The 7,922-nt window shown below is 49.8% G+C and overlaps 1 pseudogene; it reads left to right on the plus strand.

Moving 5' to 3' along the window:
• Positions 1-5,490: 5,490 nt before the first annotated feature.
• LOC148514856 (U2 spliceosomal RNA) lies at positions 5,491-5,615 on the plus strand (annotated as a pseudogene).
• The last annotated feature ends 2,307 nt before the right edge of the window (positions 5,616-7,922 follow it).

Below are 7,922 nucleotides of genomic sequence, written 5' to 3' on the forward strand. Positions count from 1 at the left end.
CCGCCCTTATTCAGAGCGAGCGCTCGCATTTTGCAAGCGCCTCTGAATGAGGTCCAAAGTGTATTGTGTGTATTAATTCCAGCATATACAGGACCAGTGATCACAGTAAGCCATTAGATGCACCAGTCGGTCATCCTGCCTGAGCTGAACGTATTTATTTTAGATGTGGGCACCATTCCAGACTATTGGAGCTAGTCCGGGAGCCTGGAGGAGCAGCAGAAAACCTAGCACTGCCATGGACATACTGTATATGTACATATTGGGCTCTAAAGCAGTGCATCTCTTATACCACCAAAATTCCGGGTCTGGCCCGGAGTTGGAACAGAGGGCCTGATTCAGACCCGGTCGCAAGCGCTGAGCGCTCGCAACCGGGTCGATGTTTGCCCACTGGGCATCCCGATCGTAGTGATGCCGGGCGCCGCGAACGGACAGCTGCGGGGGGGGTTAGGTTTAGGGCTCCCGGGGGGGACTTAGGGTTAGGCACCCCCCCGGGAGGGTTAGGCTATGGGGAGGAAGGGTTAGGCACCCCCGGGGGGGACTTAGGGTTAGGCACCCCCCCGGGGGACTTAGGTTTAGGCAGCGGGGAAGGGGGTGGTTAGGGTTAGGCACTTGGGGGGGAGGCTAGGGTTAGGCACCCGTAAGGAGGGTTAGGTTAGTAGATACTCACCTATCCATGATCGGGATTTCCAGCGCTGTCGGGCTTCCGCTGCTCGGAACTCTGCTGATGTCGGGCCGCCGGCCGGGAATCGAACCATGCGGCCGGCGGTATTTCATACCGATTCTGAGCCAGAAGCTCTCTGGGGCTTGCGGCCACGAGACCCTACAACAAGGGTCTCGTCGCAAGCCGAATGGTTGCGATGGTCTTGACCATCAACCTGGCCGCTTGCTATAGCTGTGGGTGGTCACCCATAGCTATGCTAGCGGCCAGGAGGCCGCTCAAAAAAAAACAAAAAAAGCCCTGATTCAGAGCGAGCGCTGTTTCAGAGCGTCCGTTTCTGAATCAGGCCCAGAGTTCCTATCCGGATCAGACCCGGAATTTAGCCGGCGCCGACTCGGGATATTCCTGAGTCGGTGCCGCTCACACCGGAGTCGGGTCTGCATAGACCCGGCTTTCCCGGCGTGAAAGTGGACGCTTGGAGATGATGTCATCTGCAAGTGCCACTGAAGCCAGACCGATCGGCCGGCTCGCAGCGCACTCCAGGTCATCGTGACCCGGAGTGCACTGTTCTCGCAGCAGGGTTGCACGGGCTACGCCCCTTGTTAAACCCTGCTATCTACCTGGGTTGGATTGCTGGGTCACTCGACCCGGCGATCCAACCCTCTCACACCAATGAGCTGCCCGGGTTAACCCTGCAATAACCTGGGTTTTAGCTCCGGTGTAAAAGGGGTATAACAGTGCATGCTTTCCAGATCTTCTAGTAGGTGCAAAGGTTATTTATTACTGGCTGATACATGTTAAAAGATCCACAGGTGGTGCTGACTATTTCATTTGTGATACTGAGAAGAACATGCAGCACTAGTAACAATCTATTATATTACCATTTCTATTATGGTCATGGTGTGGGCTGGGGAGGGGGGTTTCCAGGCAGACAGAAACCCCCCCTGCGTTTGCCTTTGATAATGCATATAATGCAGCAGAGTAAAAATTAAGTAAATATAACACTCCCCTTAAACCACTGAAACAGTCAAAACATATAAGCTTACATGAAAAAAGATAAAAAAATCAACATAAAAATAAGGATGTTAAAATGTAATAAATCCTGTAAAAATAAACTAGTTCATGGAAAAAGTGCTCTTCAGGCTAGTGTATGTTTTCCAGATGTCTCTTGTTGAGAACTCTAGTATTTAATGTCCAAATTAGAATTTGTTTATAGAATTAATCAATAATAAGATGAAAGACAGATAGTATATCCTCAAATAATGTTTAACAATTCTGGGAATTAAATCCAATCAATGCCCCTGTGGTATTAGAGGTGGAAAATAAGATGGTTTAAAACATGAACTGATACTGCACTTGCAGCGTACAGACCTGGGTGGTATGGCAAACCACGAGGATGATGACCAGGGGTAGTGTAGCCAGCTGTCGTCCAGGCTGTTTGTAGGATTTTGTAAGTCCTCTTTGATGTGAAGGAGGCTAATCTGAATGGTGATGGGATGGAATTGGCGGCCACATCTCACCCATGGGTCTCCTTCCTACAGGGCGGATATTACCCGGTTCTTGTAGCACTTATCATATAGCGCGTTTTGGCATTCCAGATGGATGTTCTGTAAAAATGGTCAGGCTGGCTTAACACTAACAATTTTAGTGCCGCTATAGATGACCATGGTTCAGGAGAGAGAATCACAACCTCTAACGCGTTTCTCGACTTTAACTGGTCGTATCTTCAGCGGAGAAAATTAAGTAGTTTATTTTTACAGGATTTATTACATTTTAACATCCTTATTTTTATGTCGGTTTTTTTTTTATATTTTTTCATATAGGCTTATATGTTTTGACCATTTAGGGGCAAATTTACTAAGCTGAGAGTTTGGGCATTTTTTTCCCACTCTCAAATTTACTAATGTCAAACTCGGGAGAGAGATCTCCTTTGCTACGGGAAAATACTGGAGAGTTGGCAAACTCTTCATTTCACCATCGGCAAAAATTGAGAAACTTTTCACTGGTGAAGATGGGATTTTGGAATTTACCAAATAGAGAGTTTCTAAATTCTCATGAGATGGAAAAACTCTCCTGTAAAAACATGTGAAAAAAATACACCTGCCTGTGATCTGAGAGTTTGGCAGAAACATACACAGATCGCTGTGATCCATGTATGTTTTTGCCTGTAAATATAGAAAAAAAATTTAAATATCAGGAAAAAATGACATAGGGTCCCCCCCCCCCCACAAGCCTAACCAGCCCCAGGCTTGCCAGCCAGTCCTGGTTTCTAAATTTACGGGGTACAAAATGTGTAGGGTTCCATCGTAATTTAGAAACCAACACCAGGCTGCAGGGCCAGTCCTGGTTTAAAATAAAGAGGGGAAAAAATTGCGTAGGGTCCCCTCTATATTTAAAACCAGCACCAGACCCAAAACGGCCGGGCTGTAATGGCACAGCCGGGAGACCCTTTCACCGGGGCCAAAGCATTATCAGCCCAAGCCGTTCAGGCCAAACCGGGATCTCAGGGGAGGTGGGGACCCCCCCCAAGAAGGGCCCCCCCGAAACCCCAGGCTTGGACTTAAGCCTAGGGCTATTCCCTGCATCCCTGGAGTGTTGGGTACGGGGGTAATAATGTAAAGAATAGAAGTAAACTGTTGTGTTTTACAGTGGGACTACAGGTGCCAGCATGCCTGCCCTTTGGCACTTGTGGAACTACAAGTGCCAGCAGATGGGCAGCACCTGTACCCCCACTGTAAAATAAATAGTTAAATAAAGTCAAAACACACACACCGTGCCAAGTATAACTTTATTACATATACTTACCTATACCAGATGCTTCTGTCTTCTTCTCCAGTAGAATCCGTAATGACTGGCCCTGCAAAAAAGATTGCATACTCGCCTATATCCTGGCGCTGGTAATCCATGGACTTTTGAAAAAAAAAATTAGTTTACTGATCCACACACGCGGTATCAGTATGTGTGTTGCCACACATACTGATACCTCCCGAATGCCAGCTGATGGGACTGCACGGAGTTTGCACGTCCCACCAGCCAATCAGCGGTCGCTAACTGTAGAGCGGCCACTGATTATCTCCGACTACTGACAGTTCCCACGTGGGAATGCTTTGGCCCTGAAGCCCCGGTGAAAGGGTCTCCAGGTTGTGGCATTACAGCCCAGCCGTTTTGGGTCTGGTGCTGGTTTTAAATATAGAGGGGACCCTATGCAATTTTTTCCCCCATATATTTAAAACCAGGACTGGCCCTGCAGCCTGGTGTTGGTTTCTAAATTACGGTGGAACCCTACACATTTTGTTCACCGTAATTTTAGAAACCAGGACAGGCTGGCAAGTCCGGGGCTGGTTAAACTTTAGGGGGGGGGCTATGTCATTTTCTTTTTTACACTTTTAACCCGTTTTTTTACACATACAACACAAGCTGCTTACACATATGTCACTCAGTGGCGGGCTGGGCCGGGGGCAGGGTGCCATCTGCCCCCTGGGTCAGTACAATTGTCCAGCACTAGGGGCCGGCGCTGTGCTCTGTAAGAATATATCAGTGACAGCCGGGGAGGTTCCTATGCCTGCCTCCCGGCTGTCACTGTCAGGCTGCAGCAGTGCAAGTAGAGAAGGGGCCGGCAGACACAGACATGCACTGGGGAAACTATGGAGTGTGGTCTGGGGATGCACCGCACCACCTGTCCTGGCCACGGCATTTAATACAAAGTGTGCTGAATCCTGACCTGAAGCTGCCTGGAGGCTGTTCAGCTCCGCCTTCTCCCTCTGCTCGTGTAAGGCCGGGCGGTGCGGTTAGGGGGCGGAACTACGGGATACAATGGAGGCTCTCTCCTCCATTGCTCCAGCCTCTGGAGGTATGTGCTGCTGACTCTGTGCAGCTTATCCCATGGAAGAAGGGGAGATACGGACAGGTGGTTAGGGGACCACCTGCTGGGCCTTCATTACATGGAGAGATCAGTGCTTTCAGACAGGGGGGCATGGTGTGGGCGGAGTGGCACTTGCTGCTCCCGCCATGCCCACACCCCAGAGGCATTGATCTCTCAATGTAATGCAGGCTCAGCAGGTGATCTCCCACCGTGTGTTCTGTGTTAGGGGCGGGGGATCTATGTGTGGGGTCCTGAGTGAGTAGGGGGATCTGAGAATGGGGGAAGATCTTTTTGTGGTGGGGGATCTGTGGGTGCCACGCTGTATGTGTGTGTGGGGGGGTCTGAGAGTTGGAGGCTGTGTGTGTGTGATTGGGAGAGCTGAGTGAGTGGGCAGAGAGCTGTACGGAGGGATATGAGTAAGTGGAGAGAGCTATGTGGTGGGGGGTCTGTGTGTGAGGAAGGGAGACATATAAGAGGATGGGATCTGTGTGCTGTGTGAGGAGGGGAGAGCTATATGAGGGGAAAGAACTGTGTGCAGGGGGGGGAGCTGTTGTATTTATACAATGTATAGACATTAATATGGGGCCCCAAAGCAGCATTTTTATCAATTATCGGTTCCTAGTCCCGATAATATAATGTCTTGTCACCAATATTGCACGTGTGTGTATATATAGAGTGTGCTGCATTTCCGCGCCCCTTCCCTCCCCCTGAGTGTTTATACAGTAATGCCAGCGGGAGGGTGGGGGTCGGGGTTTTCCGGTCATGCTGCGTTCAGGCATTACCCTTTCGGGGCCAAGCTGCTAAATGCTTCACAATATGCTGAAAGAAAAGCCGGGCCACTGGCTTGTGTTTGCCCCCCAGGCTGAAAGTTGCCAGCCAGGCCTTGATCTCACTGATATGTGCAGGCTGCTTGCTCGGTAACGTTTTGCAGAGAGAAGACACTGCAATCTCGGGTGAGTCATCTCCTGCAAAACCTTCTCGGCCTCTTGGCTAAGATCAAGTGTAGTATCTGTTCTTGGGAAACGTGGGGTAGAGTACCTGTTCTTCCTCCCGAGGGAATCTGCGCCTCTGGGGGAGAATGGGGAAAAACCCTGTGGAGTACCGGGCTGGGGGAGGACAGACTCCTGGTAGAGAGTGGGGAAACACTCGGCGCTAGTATCCGGTGTCCTAAAAGGGGGCGAATGAGGCCCTTGCATTGGAGCGGAGAACGGCCGGGGGGTAGTACCCACTCTCTTAAGAGTGGTTGGTCCAGTACCCTGGCAGGGAACGGAGAAACACTTGGTCTGGCCAGGGGCCGGGAGCAGCCTGAAGCCCGAGGTGCTTGTGCCCCTGGTATGGGCAGAGCCAGGGGTGCCTGAAAATACACGGGTATCAGTCACACCCATTGCACTAGTAAGGCACTTTGCACTTGCACTTCACGTACTTCTGTCTGCACCTTTCCTTTGCCCCGGCCTTCTGGCTAAGGCAAGGACAATTTTTATTTTTCCCGCGGCCTGTAAGGCTGGGGTTTTATTTATTTATTTTACACGTTTGCACTTTCGCCACACATTTTTATGTTATTTGTGTGTTGTGTCACGTGATTGATGGGGTTTAGGTGAGACCCTTATGGGCCACCCACTCCCCTTGTAGCCGTGGCCCTCTCCTTTTGGAGAGGGCTGAAGGTTTTGTTTGTTCCCCAGGGGGAAGCTTCGGCCAACCCTGGGGAGAAAGGGATGACCCCGAGCCGTGAGGCAGAGGGAAGTCTGAAGACCCTTGCCCCCTAAGTGGCCTTTTGGCTCCGGGGGTCGGGGACTCAAGGGAGACCCCCAAGCTTCGGCAAGGGGGGATACGAAGACACTTTTTCTCCTCAGTGGACCTTTTGGCTCTGAGGAGATGGGGACTAATGGGGCCCTTCTCCTTTTGGAGAGGGTCCAAAGTCATATGCCCCCAGCACAGTTTTTGCACTGTTCTCACTGGGTGTTTGAAGCCACGCAGCTCGGGCTTCAAGAAAAAAAAAAAAATCTCCTGCAAAACCTGCTACTCGGGGGAGAAATCTCGTTTTGCTTCACCATCGGAAATCTCACTCTCAGCTAAACTCACTTCTTCATAAATTTGAGAGTCTCAGGAGCCACAAATCACCCGAGTTTCGGTGAAGCTAATCGAGTTGAAAATAACGCAAACTCTCCCAGACTTGATTCTTAGTAAATTTACCCCTTAGTGGTTTAAGGGGAGTGTTATATTTACTTCATTTTTAATCTGCTGCATTATATTCCAAAAAATAAGATAATAAATATTATATATATATATTTTCATCATTGGCTGTTTTTAATTTGTAATTCCTATCGAATTGCTTGTGTCTTCAAATAAGTTGGGGCACAATAATTGAAGTTAAATCATTACAGCGCTTACTTGTGCTTCCAGTTTCTTTCGGTATATTCTTTGTAACTATAGAGGGATTGATCACCTCTTATGAGGGAGCAGCATTAAGTTTATTTTTACATTAGCAGAGCACTTTGGCGCCTGAATCTATTTTGCCTTAGTTATCAAACCTTGCTGGGATGCAGACTGCCCCATGTTTCAAGTGGTGGTTTGCAAAATAACATGGTGCACCACTGAATATTAAAGAAAAACTTTGAAATAGAAACAATATGATGCTCTGACAGGCATGATAGCTTAAACAGGATGCTGAATGAGCTATCTTGTCAGTCAGACAGCTATGCAGTCAGCAGTCTCTGGCCCTCATTCAGAGTCGGTCGTAAGCGGCTGCTCGGTCGTACGCCTAACGATCGAGAATCAGAAAAAAAAACATTTGCACAGTCGGGCGATCGCAGCCAAAGTGACGCCCATACATGAACAAAGCACCTCCTCTAGCTAGCGAGTGATAGCAGTTAGCGATCGAGTCAGCAGCGGCTGTGTGTTTGTAATAGCAGCCAGCTAATGAGAGTCTGCCTGACTCTCATTAGCTGCTGCGTCGTCCGCGGAGGGAGCTCACTAATGAGCTCCGTCTTCTGGCTCCCTCTGCAGCATGTGATGGGAGAGACGTCATGACGTATGATGTCTCCCCCATGCAGGAGAAGAGGGGGCGGGACTGAGCCGACAGCGGCGGTCGCCTCAGGAGCGGGGATCAGTTACGTTTTTGTTTTTTTTCTTTGTGTGTGTGTGTGTGTGTGCGTAGGGGGGGGCACTGAAATAGGGGGTGGCCACTACTGGGGGAACTCTATAGGGGAGGCCACTACTGGGGGCACTCTATAGGGGTGGCCGCTACTGGGGGCACTTTACGGGGGGGGGTGCCTGCTACTGGGGGCTCTGTATATGGGTGGCCACTACTGAGGACAATTTAGGGGGGGCACTCTATAGGGGTGGCCACTATTGGGGGCACTCTATAGGGTTGGCCACTACTGGGGGCACTGAAATAGGGGATGG

The sequence above is a fragment of the Taudactylus pleione genome, unplaced genomic scaffold, assembly GCF_031769625.1.
Source record: "Taudactylus pleione unplaced genomic scaffold, aTauple2 ptg000256l, whole genome shotgun sequence".
NCBI classification, from domain to species: domain Eukaryota; kingdom Metazoa; phylum Chordata; class Amphibia; order Anura; family Myobatrachidae; genus Taudactylus; species Taudactylus pleione.